This window comes from Armigeres subalbatus, chromosome 1 (assembly GCF_024139115.2).
Source record: "Armigeres subalbatus isolate Guangzhou_Male chromosome 1, GZ_Asu_2, whole genome shotgun sequence".
Classification (NCBI taxonomy): Eukaryota; Metazoa; Arthropoda; class Insecta; order Diptera; family Culicidae; genus Armigeres; species Armigeres subalbatus.
This window is the reverse complement of record NC_085139.1, coordinates 220,585,830-220,601,530: the sequence shown is the minus strand read 5'-3', so window position 1 is coordinate 220,601,530 and position 15,701 is coordinate 220,585,830. Positions and strand designations below refer to the sequence as shown.

Genomic DNA, 15,701 nt, shown 5'->3' with positions numbered 1-15,701 from the left:
TGCAACCACTAGTCTTTGTCCAAACTATTCAACAAATAAAATTCATCATTTGATTTTTGAAATTTTTCAACGAGGTCTTGTAGTAACAGGAAATTAGAAAGGTTATTATTTCTTCAGATATCCGTTTGACCGAATTGGCACAGCGTTTTTAATTTTACAGTCTAAGAGCGAAATCAGCAATGATTCAAATTGTTCGGAGCTGTCACTTTGAATATGAATCTGAAACATCCATTTTCCCAGCAGCTGTTCTAGATTTATTTTTTCTACCAGTCAACTGCCAAACACTGGTATAACGCTCAGTTCTATTTTCTGCAGATTTGAACAACGAATGAATCACGAGATTCAAAAAGCTTGTTTTGGTGTATGAATGCGTCATTTTATCTACTGATCAAACTTTGCAATTACCAGGGTGTCAATTCAAAATCGATTTTCAGATTCCCGGCTTTTCCCGGTTGGAGGAACTTATACTAAAATATCATAATAGCGAATCTAAGCAAGAAATTAGCTATTTTTTATGTTTGTTTTATTAGAGGGAGAACTAGGAATCTCTTAGACTTATTCAATATGAATCAATCCCAGTTTTGTCCATGCGGAATCGGAGGAATTAGAATCTACAATAATTTCTTGTGGATTCTAATTCTACAGGATCCGGTAATTTAACTTCTACAAAAATGAGCCGGCTCAAAATATGAAGAAAACCCATTTATGGGGGTTTCAGGGGTCATTTCGAGTTAACAGCGGCAAGCGAGTTCGCCGAACCTGAATCCTATGAATTTCACTGTCTTAAGTATGTTGGAGGCTGCGGAGGCTCTTTTAAAACATTTTTTGTGCATGTCCTGAAGCGACATCTGGCGGCCTCTGATAAAATAACACAAGAGCACCAGCGGCCTCGTACAATGAGTTCATTGATCGTCTACGACAAGCAGTTGAGCTCAAGGACAAAAAGATGAACTTTAACTGTGAACTTTCCAAAGGTGTTATGATTTCTTGTGAAATTGAATGAAAAAGAAATGTAATATCTTTGTTTTGATCAAATTGTCTTTTTATTCTAATGTGGTGGCGGCGTTTTCGGCGTCACGCCGAAGGCCATTTTAGCCGGCGGCGGCGGCGGCGTGAATCGGCGTGGCGTTTTTTCTATTACGTTTCCTCAAGAATCTTTTGAATTTCGCCGTATAAATCTGATGAACTTCCCTATACATATATATTTATTTGAAAATTATTTTCGGGAACTACTTTGTTCCGAGATTTTTTTTTCTAAATTTCATCGGAAAATTTGTCGGAATTTACATGAGAAACTCTTTGGGATTTTCACAAGAAATTCTTTCAAATTTCTTCAAGAAAAAAGTTAGGAATATCCATGGAAAGGTCCTTTTGAGTTGCTGTTGCGTATTTTTCGCTTGTCTTGTTCAGAAAATGTTCATGTGATTTGAAAAAAGTTCTTATGCTGGTTTTTCATTATAGCACCCAAATGAGTGCTATAATGGATATTATAAACCCATTTGAGTTGCATATTGTTCATTAAAGCACCCATTTTATTGGTACGGAAAAGTAGGCCGTTTTATCACTCAAACGTCAACTGTAAACCAGGTATTATGATCAGGAATTGCAAAACAGTTTATTTCGACCGCAAAATAAGACTTTTCTGATCCCAGCACACCAGAAACTTGTTCTAGCACAGTGATGAAAAATAAAAGCAAAACCATTGAATATTATGTAATAGATTTTGACTTCTTCATTGGAATCTATAAGAGTTGAAAAGCTTAAAATTGTTGGTTGTTGGTTGGCATGATTGGAGAAGAATGTCCTTTATGTCGTGATTGTTAAGTACGGTTTTTTCCTAAAAACTATCAGATATTGGTCCAAAGTTGTATTTTTTCCTACTCCTGCTGTTTCTGAAAGCGACTCCGACCACCAACCCACTCAATTTTGAATTATTTTTCATTGACTCAACAGAGACTTACAGAGCCCAGTAGTGCTTACAATTTACCGACAAACTCACTCCATCATTGGATTTTTTTTTCGATTTTGGTCATCAACCAACCAACACAATAGTTGGGGTTTTCTAGATACGACTTAACCCAATATCGACTCCGATCATCGATCAACTCACTTCTTAGCTGAAAGTTATTGAACTTACAGGTGTCTTCAAACCATTGAAATACTTCAGAGTAGATTTTTCTTGATCTTAGTCTCAATCTCAACGAACAAATTAAGCTGAATTTGCTAGTTTTTTGACTGAAGAAGCCTATTTTTCACTAAATAGTTTAATGCTTTACCAGCTTCCAATGTTCGTTGGGGTTGGTTCGCAGGCGATTTGGGCCACTAACATCCAGTAGATAGAGACGAATAACAAACAGCGTTGTGGTGATTCCTATAATCGTTTTTTAGTCTTTATTAAACTCATAATCGATATTCTTACGTCAGAGTTGGATTTTTTTGACGTAACTAAGTCCAGTAATATTACTTTGAATTTTTCTTGATCCGAATAGGGCCGACGGTGAATACGGCCAAAGGGATTTTCGTGATCCAACTAGCTTCGACAATGACTCTCACCATTGACCACCTCAATTTAGAGTTGGATTTTATTGACCCAACTAGGTCAAGTGCGTGGGTTCACGAAAATACATTTTCCTTTTGATTTGCGTAAACGTACGTAAACGGGAAATAATTATAATTTTAGGAGTTTTTTAGGAATCTTATGGATATTTTTTTTTGCACGGCTGTTCGGCCACATTGAGAGTTGACGTAAAGTCAATGTCAACTTCTCCCTGAACAGCCAAGAATAGCTAATAATGGTGTCGGCAGCCAGTTATCTGGCTAAGAATAACGCTACGGATTGCCTGTTCCGGTGGTAGAAGTCCACCATACAGGTGACCCCAAATTCTTGGTGTGATGCGGCTTTATGCTTACCGTGCCTACGAATGAATGGTTAGGGGGGTCTAAAAGAACCTAACCGCTAACGGAGCCTGTGAAGCACCAGGGCACCCTTCACAGTATCTAGCCCTTACTGCGCTAACCGGAGCTATGGCGTAGTTGACTTTTTGCTTCTCCGAAATAATCGGCTACTCTTATTCAATCTCAACTTGAGGTCAAATAAGGGTGGGATTATGAGCATGTTTTTATTTAGTTTTCAACAAATTGTCACCTATATGGATTCGCTTTATGCCGTTATACACATTGTACTCTGTGTTTCGTCTTTGACTTTCCTGATAAGATACCAATTTGGTTTTCATCGTTGCTGTTCATATTAATGCTGAAGTTGTGGAGTGCATTATCTTAATTTGCAATGGCTTCAGTTAAGATAGCTCAAATCAATCTTCAGCATAAAAAGAACAGCAACGATTAATCTTTGTAGACTCATGCAAAATGGAAAATCCCAAGTGGCTTTGGTGCAGGAACCCTATTTTCGCAAGGGTAGCTTCTACCTAGGTAACCCTAGTGAACCCGGTTTTTGCTGCTTTCAGTAAAGAAATGGCAAACTCTCGATCAATGCCGCGATGCATGTGCTTATTAACAATGCTATCATTGATACACTTATCTCTGAACTAACAACCAGAGATGTATGTGCTGTCACAATTGATGCAACTGGCGGAACCTCCGTCAGGAAATAGGTCTATTGTTCGGTTTACAACATGATGAACCATTCCCCACGGATGCTTTCGAACGAGTTGTCATATATTGCACTTCAAAAGGCCTTCCACTAATTGTCGGCAGTAGACGATGCTCATCCCATCATCTGAATTAGCTCGGATATCAATCTGAGAGGCGCCAGCTTGATAGAATACTTAAGTAGTACCGAACTTGGTTTACTTTAACATAGGCAATCGCCCAACCTTTATGGTATCTAATAGAGCAGAAGTGTTAGACATAACCCTTTGCTCCAATAGAATCAGTCACGAATTGACGAATTGGCATGTATGTCAGATGAGGAATCGATATCTGACCATCGCTACATCTACTTTGATCATTTGAATGTTACTTCGCAGACCTTGCGTTTTAGAAATCCCCGTTCAACAAACTGGGATCTTTACACAGAGTTGCTCTCTACCAAATTTCATGGATATCTACCTTCTATAGAAACTCCTACCGACTTGGATGATGCAGTTGATACTACAACATTGCACATCGTGGAAGCTTTCGAAGAAGCGTTCTACGTTCTGTAAAATCCTCAAGAGGAAGCCCTTGGTGGAATTCCGATTTGGCTAAGCTAAGGAAGCAGTGCAGAATGAGTTGGAACAGACGCCATTCAGCAGGGACGGATTCTTTCAAGTTGGCTCGCAAAGCTTACAAGAAGGCTCTACGATCTGCTGAACGATCCGGCTGGAAAAACCTTTGTGCAAATGTTTCCAATTTGCGTGAAGCCGGTAGATTGAATAAAATTCTTGCGCGTTCCAAGGGTTTCCAAGTTGGCGAAATTCGCAAGCCAAATGGCGACTACACTTCTTCTGCTGAAGAATCGTTCGAACACTTATTTGGTACGCACTTCCCTGGATGTGTCGATATAACATCTTCGGATGATCCTGATGTCTTTTCATGTAGCTATGGGTCTTGGGCTCAAGCACGTAGAATCATAACTACTGAATCGATTCAATGGGCACTTAACAGTTTTGCTCCTACAAATCTCCAGGGAGGATGGGATTTATCCCGTTCTACTTCAGAAAGGTTTGAACATATCAAACATGTTTTGAAAAAGCTTTTAGTATGCAGTTTGCTACTGGGTATATTCCCATATCCTGGCGGGATGTCACTGTAAAGTTTATCCCAAAAGGAGGACGTGCTTCGTATGAAGAAGCGAAGAGTTTTAGACCCATCAGTCTGACCTCATTTCTTCTGAAATGCTTAGAACGTATTATCGATCATCACATTCGTGATGACTGTTTGGCAAACATGCCTCTCCATGTTAATCAACATGCTTACCAATCTGGAAAGTCCACCGTGACTCTTCTACACAAGGTTGTGTACGATATCGAGAAAGCATTCGCTCAAAAGCAATCGTGCTTGCAGGTGCTTTCTTAGATATTGAAGGTGCTTTCGACAACGTGTCTTTCGATGCAATATTGGAAGCCGCACGTTGTCATGGGCTACCTAATATTATTACCAAATGGATTCACCAGATGCTTAAAAACCGACATCTCTACTCGACATTACGTCAAGCAGCGATTAGGAAATTAAGTGTCTGCGGATGCCCTCAAGGGGGTGTATTATCTCCACTTTTGTGGAATCTCGTTGCAGATACGCTATTGAGGTTACTCAATAATGGCGGTTTTCCTACCTATGGATTTGCCGACGACTATCTTACATTGATAGTGGGTTTGTGCATTACTACCTTATCAGGTCGATGCAAAATGCCCTTCAGGTAGTTGAAAGTTGGTGTTGCCAATATGGCCTTTCGGTCAATCCGAATAAAACATCTATTGTTCTTTTCACGGAAAAACGTAATCGTTATGGTATTCGTCCATTACATCTTTTTGGTTCTGAAATCAATGTAACTGATCAAGTAAAGTATGTGGGTCTAATTTTGGATTCAAAGTTTTCCTGGACTCCTAACATTGAGTTCAGAATCAAAAAACGTGTAATAACTTTCGGCCAATGCCGACGAACTTCTGGTAAAACTCGGGGTCTTAAACCCAAATATATCAAATGGATTTACACACGAGTTGTACGACCAATTTTGGCTTATGGATGTCTTGTGTGGTGGCAAAAGGGTGAAGTGAGGACAATTCAGTCTACATTAGGCCATCTTCAAAGAATGTGCCTAATGTCAATCACTGGTGCGTTATCTTTAGCTCCCACGACTGCTCTCGACGTGGCCCACTACACATACATCTCAAACAAGTAGAATTTTCTTGTACTTACCGATTATGGATTCTCGGTTTTATGGAAGAGAATCCTGTAAACCGCAGTTCTACACACACTTCGTTGTTACCGCTTATGGTTAATTGGGACAAAATTTTCCTTGCTCCAAGTGATCTCACACACACGTTAGTAATTTTCCTTATAGGACATTTTCAACACAATTTCCCTCGCGGGATGAGTGGACATCTGGCTATTTGGAGAGAAGTATGTCGGACAGCATTGTTTGTTACACTGACGGCTCCCTCCTCGAAGGTAGAGCAGGTGCAGGCGTCTATTCGCGTGAGCTGAGATTGGAACAGTCACACTCACTGGGTACACACTGCACTGTCTTTCAGGCGGAAATATTTGCCATCATGTGTGGAGTGCAATATGCACTGCAGCAACGCATTATGGGCAAAGTAATATACTTCTGTTCAGATAGCCAAGCAGCTATTAAAGCTCTCGCCTCGGCCAACTCAAGGTCGAAGTTAGTAATCGCATGTCGAACTCAAATTGAGGAACTGAATTCAGTTAATACTTTTACACCTTATATGGGTACCTGGCCATTTCTTCCATAGCTGGAAACGAATTGGCTGATGAGTTAGCTCGTAATGGAGCATCGCATGACTTTATTGGTCCTGAGCCAGCTATTCCAATATCCAGAGTGTTGGGTGAAGCTTTTGATCAACTCTTGGGCTGTCACTCAACACAAATGGCATTGGAGTAGTCTGGATTCATGTCATCAAACAAAATTGTACATCCGGGAGCCATCTCCGGTAGTAGCAAGCTATTTAGCTAATCTGTCTAAACAGAATTGCAGTGTCTTAGTCAAGGCCTTGACAGGTCACTGCCGACTGAACTATCACATGGCAAATATTCAACGCGTTGAATCATCTGTTTGTGATAGTTGTGAATCCGATTATGGAACTTCTTATCATCTAATATGTAACTGCCCAGTCTATGCACAATTGCGCTTCCAAATATTTGGTAAACACTTACTTAGTGAAATTGACTTCAGAAACCTGAACCTTCAGAGTATTTTGTTGTTGTTCATAACCCGTTGTGGTAAGGAGCTATAAAGCTCTTGTACGCTAATGCGTTGTATGCCCTCTTCAAGGGCCCTTTTCAAAACATTCCCTTGTTCTCCCATCCACATTCCTTTCCTCTTGTTCACTTCCTTTTCCGTCAGGTGTGTGATGAAAAAGGCTGTGAAGGCGATGGCACAAATCTCCCAAATTGAGGTGAACGTGCCCCTGGAGCCGACGTTCTGATACCTGATACCTGATCATCGTTTTTTTAGTCTTTATTAAACTTATCATCGGTCTACTTACGTCAGAGTTGGATTTTTTTGACGTAACTAAGTCCAGTAATATTACTTTGAATTTTTCTTGATCCGAATAGGGAGACGGTGAATACGGCCAAAGGGATTTTCGTGCTTCGACAACGACTCTCACCATTGACCACCTCAATTTAGAGTTAGATTTTATTGACCCAACTAGGTCAAGTGGGTGGGTTCACGAAAATACATTTTTCTTTTGATTTGCGTAAACGTACGTAAACGGGAATTAATTATAATTTTAGGAGTTTTTTAGGAATCTTATGGATATTTGGCAATCCATACTGCTTTGACCATATACATAGAGTGCAGAGGGATTTCAGAAATAATTGAAGAATTATTTATAAAGTGCATCGCGATATTTTTTTTATTTTGACCCCCGTCTCTCTTCTCAAATATTTCAGCTTTGCTCTGCTAAGGATGCAGAATATTTTGTGAATAGTCTAAACGTTCCACGAAATTTCCAACATTCTTAGGAGGAATTCCTGCAATCTACAATTCCTGAAATTCAAATTTAAAGACATTCCCAAGGAATTTTTTGCAGAATCTCCATGGAAGATTGTTCAGAATGTAGATTTTAGCAAGAAAAATCTTTGGATCTCAACGGAAAATTGCTGGGAATTTTTATGAAATTTCTTTGGATATCTACAGAAAATTCTTCGTATTGTCCATAAGAAGTCATTGGGAAATTCCATTGGCCAAAAGCTACATTCAGTCTCACTGATAATTTGGCCGAAAAGGGTCCATTTGGCGCCCAAAATGTAATTTAGTCCGACGGGTCATACGGCAAATGTCAATGATTCAAACTATGGTCAAAAACATCGAACCGTTTGGCCAAATGACATTTACTCTCTACTTTTTAAGATGATACTGGCCTTTAATCCAAAAGTCATCTTGCCAAGCCGATTTGAACGTCCATCTGAAACTGTTATCAGGTCGAAAATGGTTTGTCCAAAAATGTAATTTGGCTGATAGCAATAACAGCCGAAAGTAACATTCGGCCAAACAGGTAATTTCGCAGAAACTCATGTTTGGCTAATTTGTAGAAAGCACATTCTCGGGCCTAATGGTTCTCTCTGACAAATGACCATGCCTACCAAACGGTATTTTCGATCAAATGATCTATTCGTTTAAACGACATTTTCGGCCAAACGGCATTTTCAACCAAATGACCTGTTAGGCCATACAACCTTTTCGGTCAAATTACCAGTTCGGCGGAATGTCTGTTCGGCTGTATGTCGTTGTCGGCCAAACTACATTTTCGGGTAAACCATTTTTGACCTTATAACAGTTTCGGTGAAATCGGCTTGATAGAACTTGGCTAAATGGCTTTTGACTTCAAGGCCAGTATCGACTTAAAAAGTAAAGAGGTTAGGGACGATTCAAATATAACGTCCACTACTTTTTGAGATTTCTAAACTCCCCCTCCCCCTCTGTCACGCTTTTTTTTCATACCTAGCAATTTCACAATATATTAGAATCTAACTAAACCTGTGACGTCATTATTGAATGACTTCACGTAATTTTGTTCAATGGTCATTTGACAATAAGGCCATTTCGCCAAACAAGTGGACATTTTCGACCATATCACCCGTTCAGTAATGAGATTTGGACCAGACTACCTGTTATGCCAAATTACCAGTACGGATGTATTTCAATTTCGGCCAATGGAATTTCCAAGGAATTTCTTATGAACGAGATGAAGAATTTTCTGTAGAAATCCAAAGAAAATCCTTAAAAACTTCGAACAATTTTCCGTGGAAACTCTGAGAAGTTTTCCACTGAAATTCAGGAAAATTTCTTGGGAAAGTTCCAGGAAGTATCCCGTGAAAACTCCTTGAAGTCTCCTGCGGGTATTCCAAAGAATTTTCTGTTGCGACTTTGGCTATGCTAGATGGCTAGCTTTATTAATTTATACTAAGAAAACCAACAATAAAATATCCCTTCTACCAGTCGCAATCTCCTGCAATAATGAAGAACTTTTCGCGTAAATTTTGAAGAATACTAAACAGAAACTTAATAGGAACTTTCCGTTGATATTCCGAATATTTTCCTGTAGAAATTTGAAACATGTTTCCGTGAACATTCTGAAGAGATTCGCATGTAAAATCCGAAGTATTTTCCGCTAAAACTCCCAACAGTTTGTTTTTGAGAATTCTATAAAGTTCTCGAAATTTCAAAATAGTTCCAGTGGAAAATTTGAAAAAAAATTCCAAATGAAAATTCTTAAAAAACTTAAAGAACTTTCTGGGGAAGTTCATCATTTTTTTTCAGCGAAAATGAAAAGAATCTCCTTTAATGTCTTGGAAATGGTCGAAATGACCAATTCCGATGAACGACATTTTCGGCCCGAATGCCTTTTGAGGCCAATTGGCCCGTTGTTTTTTTCAGCCAAAGGAACTGTTCGAGTAAATGACATAATTAAGCTAGATGAGCTTCTGCCAAATGGTTTTTTCTGTCAAACGACATATTCGACCAAATAACTTCCAGCCTTGTGGCCCTCGGTTCAAAAATTCTATTTCAACGAGAAATTCTTTAGATTTCAATGGGAAACTCTGCGCATTTTCTACTAGAAGTTTCAAGGAAATCAATGATATTTTACGAAAAAATATCTGGAGTTTCAACTTGATGTTGTAGGGTTCAATAAAGAAATTCTAGGTTCCACTGTATATTCGAAATTTTCACTGGAAATTTAGCAGACTTATTTAAATTTAGATCGGCGTGAAAAATTATAGATCAGCGGCGTGAAGAATTGTAAACGGCGGCGGCGGCATGCCAAAAACTGTCGGCGGTGGCGGCGCACACCTCTAAATGTAGCATTTCAATAGCCGGACCATGCATAACAAAATCTTCAAAGATGAGCCAGCTTAGGACTGCAAATCTATTTAATAAAGACAGTCAAACAATATTTTAAAAAAAATTGAAAGAACAGAAAAAGATTTTAAAAAATCTCAAATTATTTAAAATTTTGTAAGGTCAAACGTAATATCTGAGATATCTAAGCTCTGGTCAAAAATTCATCAGCAATTTTTTTTTTCACACGCAATCGAGATCTAGATCTCCAAAGTTGACCATTTTGTATGAAAAACGGCAAGTGGGCTTTTTATTATGCTGGTCACTGTAAGCATTATTTGTAAATCATGTCGGTGTTTATGATTTGATTAGGTGGATTGTATTGCTCCAACATCTATTTTATTTTCTCTGAGCTGTTTGTCGTCAATGTTTGAACACACAGTTCACTGTAGCTTAGAAAACGATCAAAACTTAAATTTCGGTAATTTTGGAAAAAAAAAGTTCTTGATTTTAATAAATTCACAGACGCGATGAGATGTCCGTCCAACTTACGTTTGATCTTACAGGTCAGGAGAACTATTCGTACTTCCTTTTTAACAATAACTATTATTTTAAGCTTTAAATTTGTAAAAAAAAAAAAAGGCACGGCCTTATATTTCGGAAATGTAATGCGGAAATCGATTAAAGATAATAGATTTCAAATATAACTAACATAGTAATGAATCGTGACAGTAATAACAAACTTGTTACCTTATTATGTGTATATGTTTGATTCAATGTTTTTCTGCTTCGGAAATAAGAAGAAAAAAGAAAAAACAAATAGGTACATTACGTAAAACCGCAAAACAGGGCTGGTAGCGACCAATGCCGCTCAAAATAGTGACTTTAGTGACCAAGCCTGGCGAAAAAAAGGAACCAAATAGTAACTTTCAGTTGCAGAAAAAGTGACCAAATAGTGACTTTCAGTTTCAGTTGCAATTTCGATGAGACGAAATTAAGCGTTTTTGGGTCGAGGGAGATTTTTTTTTTGTGATTTGTGGCGGAAACCATCTTTCACTCACCACTCTCTCGTAACGAACTCAGAAAAGGAACGAAAATCGTGCACGCTAACTTTTGCCCTCTCTTTTTATCCCAAGGAAATTTTACTAAATATTAGTCAAAAGCAGCACTACTCAAAACTGTGAGTAGTCCTGCGAGCAAATCAAACGTTTGTGCCACTGACTGGAAGTGAACGAAATATCACAGACAAACAGACGTAACACTAGAGAAATTTGCATCGACGATGACTTCAACGATCAATTTGAATTTGATTGATTGCGCGTTTCACAACTAGAGGCGTTAGCGTCGTAATCCTTCGAGTTTGACATTTCACTCCAGCGCCTTCTGGTGACAATGTCATACGAAACATTATTTCGTGCAATTAGCTCATAAGATGGTGGTAGAGGAGTTGGGCGATGGATTTTTCTGAAAAATGTTCAAACTGTTACGTCTGTTTGTCTGTGGAAATATGGTTGGTTATCTATCACTCATAAGACCTGGGGTGGCATCGTGCATCTCGAATCGAATCACTCGATTCGTACGTTTTTGCATTCGTTTTTTTGAAAAAATTGCGGCATTATGTGTTTCGTTCGGCTTCATTCAGTCGCAGTACAAGATTTCGAATGGTGCTGTACTAGCTCAATCGAGTATGTTCTGTCAAACGAAAGGTAACCAGAGAGAATAATGTCATTTTCGTCTATTCCGAACGGTGTACATCGGCTATGCAACATTTGTCACCGCAAATACGAACGGTTTGGGTGCAACTTTTGACTGCCAACACACGTTTTCGGTGGTGTTAGTGGATGTCGTCAATCAAATTCTATCGAGTATCAAATAACAAGTAAATATTAATAAGATTTAGCAAAATTATATTTGTGTCTTGCTTTTAATTTTTTAATATCTACTTCATATTGCACAAATGATTACACAAATTTTGTAATTTAATTTGGCAGTAGTTAAAAGGAGTTTCTTATGCGTTTTGTTTATCGTTAAAAACATATTTGAATGTAAAAAAAAACTTTTAAAAAAAGAGCCTTTGTAAAATTTGATAAATTGTGAATGGTGGAAATTTATAACCGTGAAAAAGTTACTGAATTCCAATCATATTATATTTATTTGTAAACTAGTAAAATCGAAAATTGATTGAAATACCGCCATCGGGGTGACGATGGTTAGGAATGAGTCATTGCTGTTACTGAAGCAACCAAGAGGTCGATAAACGAAAATCGTTCAAATAGGACTCTTATAAATAATTAGTTTTCTTTGCTACTAAAAACATTCTAAGTTGTTGAAACAGTAACATATTCTCAACCCATTTGCCACCCCGGATGACGGTATCAAAATGATTGTAAGATTTTAGGTTTTATCCAAAAATAATGAGTTTATGGACTTCAACATAAATTATTTCATCTCTACGTAGTTAATTAAAAAAATTGGCACGATGTGCTTTAGTTAAGAGCTGGTCTTTGGAAACTTTGGATTTCTTTTTCTTTTACTCCAATTATATCATATGAACTGAACATATTACAGAATACATTTATATTGATAGTAGAAAAATTCAGATATGTGTATGATCCAAGTTTTTTAATTGAAGTCCACCTAAATAAAGACGAAAGACACAATTTATATATGTAATTGCTATACAAATGATATGATGCGTAAAACTGATTGAAGTTAAAACCAAGAACACTGTTCTTGACCGCATGTGCAAATTTAAATTATTTTTCGATTTCAGCATAGTTATGTAAATCGACTATTAATTTGAGATCTATTTCAAAATTTCACAGTGAAAAACTATTAGATTATGTCAATATTCGTTTGAAAAAGGTTAAATAGACTGACTAATCGATTTACTACATTATAAAAGTAAACATTGAGTAGAAATAATGTTTTTTTAGGTATACAAATTTACTAGGTAAAATTAAATATAGAAAGATTTTTCTATGAAAATTTACCATGTTCTGTAAAATTTGATCTCCTTTTTGCCTTTCTCGTACAACAAAGTTTTTAATGTCTACCTACTTTTGTTGATTTTGATATATTTTGCCGTTTATTCCAATCACTGATAATTGGAATAATTCATAAACATTATAAGAAATTGTACATTTATAGAAAGTTATTGGATAAAGCTTCTTTGCAGCTTTTGATTCTACTTCGACAACATTGATACAAATTATTAAATATAATTTCAATGATATCAGCAGATAATAAAATAAAAACAAAGCTACCCGAAAGACCTAATAAGAAAGCTAATAGGATACTTATGACAGCTCCGCATCACACAAGTATTGGTGCCACGCGGTGCCTACCCGCTACACTCGCTTCGGAAAGGGTGTAGATTTTTCTGCAATTGCAGTGGCAAAAGGTGCAATAATGGAACTGCACCGTTTTTAAAAACGAACGATTCCAGTGCAAGTTTGCCTACACCTATGTGCTACACCGGTGCAAGCGGTGCGAATAAACGAAAACGACATAAAGCAGACCCCACACGACGGAAAAAGTTTGACAAACTCTTGATTATTGAAGAAAAGATTGATGGTGTGAGTGCGAACCCAAAATATTGAAGTAAATATTGAGGGAAATCAGAAAAGCTTTGATATTCTTTTCAATATTTCACCTCATCTCCCCGCAGTTTGCCGCACAGGAGTCGATGACGGATTTGAGTGTGTGCGTGTTTTGTGCGTTATACCGCTATTTGATTCGTATTAGTTCAAGAAAAATGAGTTTTTTCTTCAGCTACGGCCATGCTGGCTAATCAGTGAAAATATTGAAGAAAAAGTTTGATGAAAAGTTTGACGAAAAAAGTATTGTCAATATATGCCTCGTGTGGGGTCTGCTTAAGAGATAGCTGTCTCCGTGTTTAATATGCCGCCTGCTGGAGAGACAACCTCCAGCGCATGGCGCATGTGAGTAAACAGAGAGAATAAGAGTAATTTCATCTGCGTGTAGCATGTTGCCTGTTGGAAAGGCATCATTCAGGACATGAATTGGTAGTTGATTTATAAACAAGCAAATTGTGCTCAATGACTTTAAAAAGGAATATTATTTATTGAGCAGTTGCAACCGATTAAAACATTATGAGGATACTATATGTTTTGTAAATTGAGATATTGTTACGACACAAATTATAAATTTTATGTTTATTCCAGTCTATGCCACAGATCCAATTTTGAGCTAAATAATTTAAAGCTAAAGAAGGATTCGACAATAAATTACTTTGATGTTTCCATGTGTTTTAGTTAAATGCACTTGAGTTATCTCTTCCGCGTTTTTTTTATTTAACTCAACTATTTTTACGTACACACGAATATACACGTTTTTACGCAGATTTTCCCCATCGATTTTTTAGGCGGTTTATCGAAATCGGCTTGAAATACGTGAAAACTGCAAAAAAAAAAAAAGATTTTAATTGAAGTTGTTTTTACCTGGATTTCGGGATAATTAGATATTGCATATGGTCTGGAAACTATAAAAGTAGGTATACTAATGACGTTCTTTCCTTCAAGATACAATAATGAAACATTTATTGAGAAATAATAACAAATATAATTGAAAACTTTCAGCAAGAAATGACTCTCGAACAACATTCGAAAGCTATAAAGGTGACGAGTGTTTTTCATTCGATTTTAGTCGTTTTCCAGTAATGCAATCGAGTTTCCATAATGCCAAAATATCTCGTTATTCTTGTACCTCCTCGAGCATACTCGAACGATAAGTCGTTTTCGATATCGAATCGAAAGCCGTAATGCCAAACATGTTCGACTCGACAGAATTACGTTCGAATCGAGATGCGCAATGCCACCCCTGTTTTTCTTCCCCGAAAAATGATTTCTAGGCAAAAATCTGCGTGAATGAACATTCTCTTCTCGTGAGAATGAGTGAAAATTACGATCACTGGATTAGCTGAAAGAAAGAAAGAAAGATGCAGATTTGATATAGGTTTAGGAAGTTTTTGGAATTTTTAGTGCGAAAGGAACATCAGTATACGGATCGTTTTGGTAGAAAACGAAACAAAAATAATGAAAATTCAGTTACAACGAACTGGGATTGAACGCTCGACCTTCTGCTTATAATGCAGGACCGTCGGGCAAACGAATCTAACAAAATCTATTATTATTAATATCTTTATTAATGAGGTTTTCGGCCCTGGACCGGTTTGTCTCGTAACAAAATCTAAAAAAAAAAAATCACGTTTGGAATCTTTTACATTTATGCTATTTCAAATGTATAAATTATCATCACAATATATTTTGAAACAATCCAAAATATTAGTCGAATGTTGGGAGGGAAAAACGGCTTTTATTTTCTTATGTTCTTATAGCAAAATAACTTTGGGGATCCCTTACATATTTAATGTATCGCCTATCAATTCGATTGCAGTACAATCATAGATGCAAATATCATTATTTCCATTTGAAAGTAAATATTTTTATTTTACCAAAATATCACGCGCTTCGTTAATAACTCAACAGTGACAACCGTGATTGTTGCGTCTGGTGCAAGAAACAATCATCCTTTATCACACCAAACCTTCGGCAAACTACCGCAATTTGCTACAATGATAAAAGAAAACATCGACAAAGAGCAATGGATTAATGCAGTTACGCCCCTATGATTCTAAGCACGAGGCTTGTGATGCAACAATTTCCTGTTATAAAAAAACTGATAAGCATGTTTGTTTTAGGTATGTACTAAATAA

General features: G+C 37.3%; 1 protein-coding gene across 2 annotated transcripts in view; it reads left to right on the top strand.

Moving 5' to 3' along the window:
- The window catches only part of LOC134205789 (protein-tyrosine sulfotransferase), a 463,178-nt gene that overhangs the window by 344,701 nt on the left and 102,776 nt on the right, over positions 1-15,701 (top strand). The window lies entirely within an intron of this gene.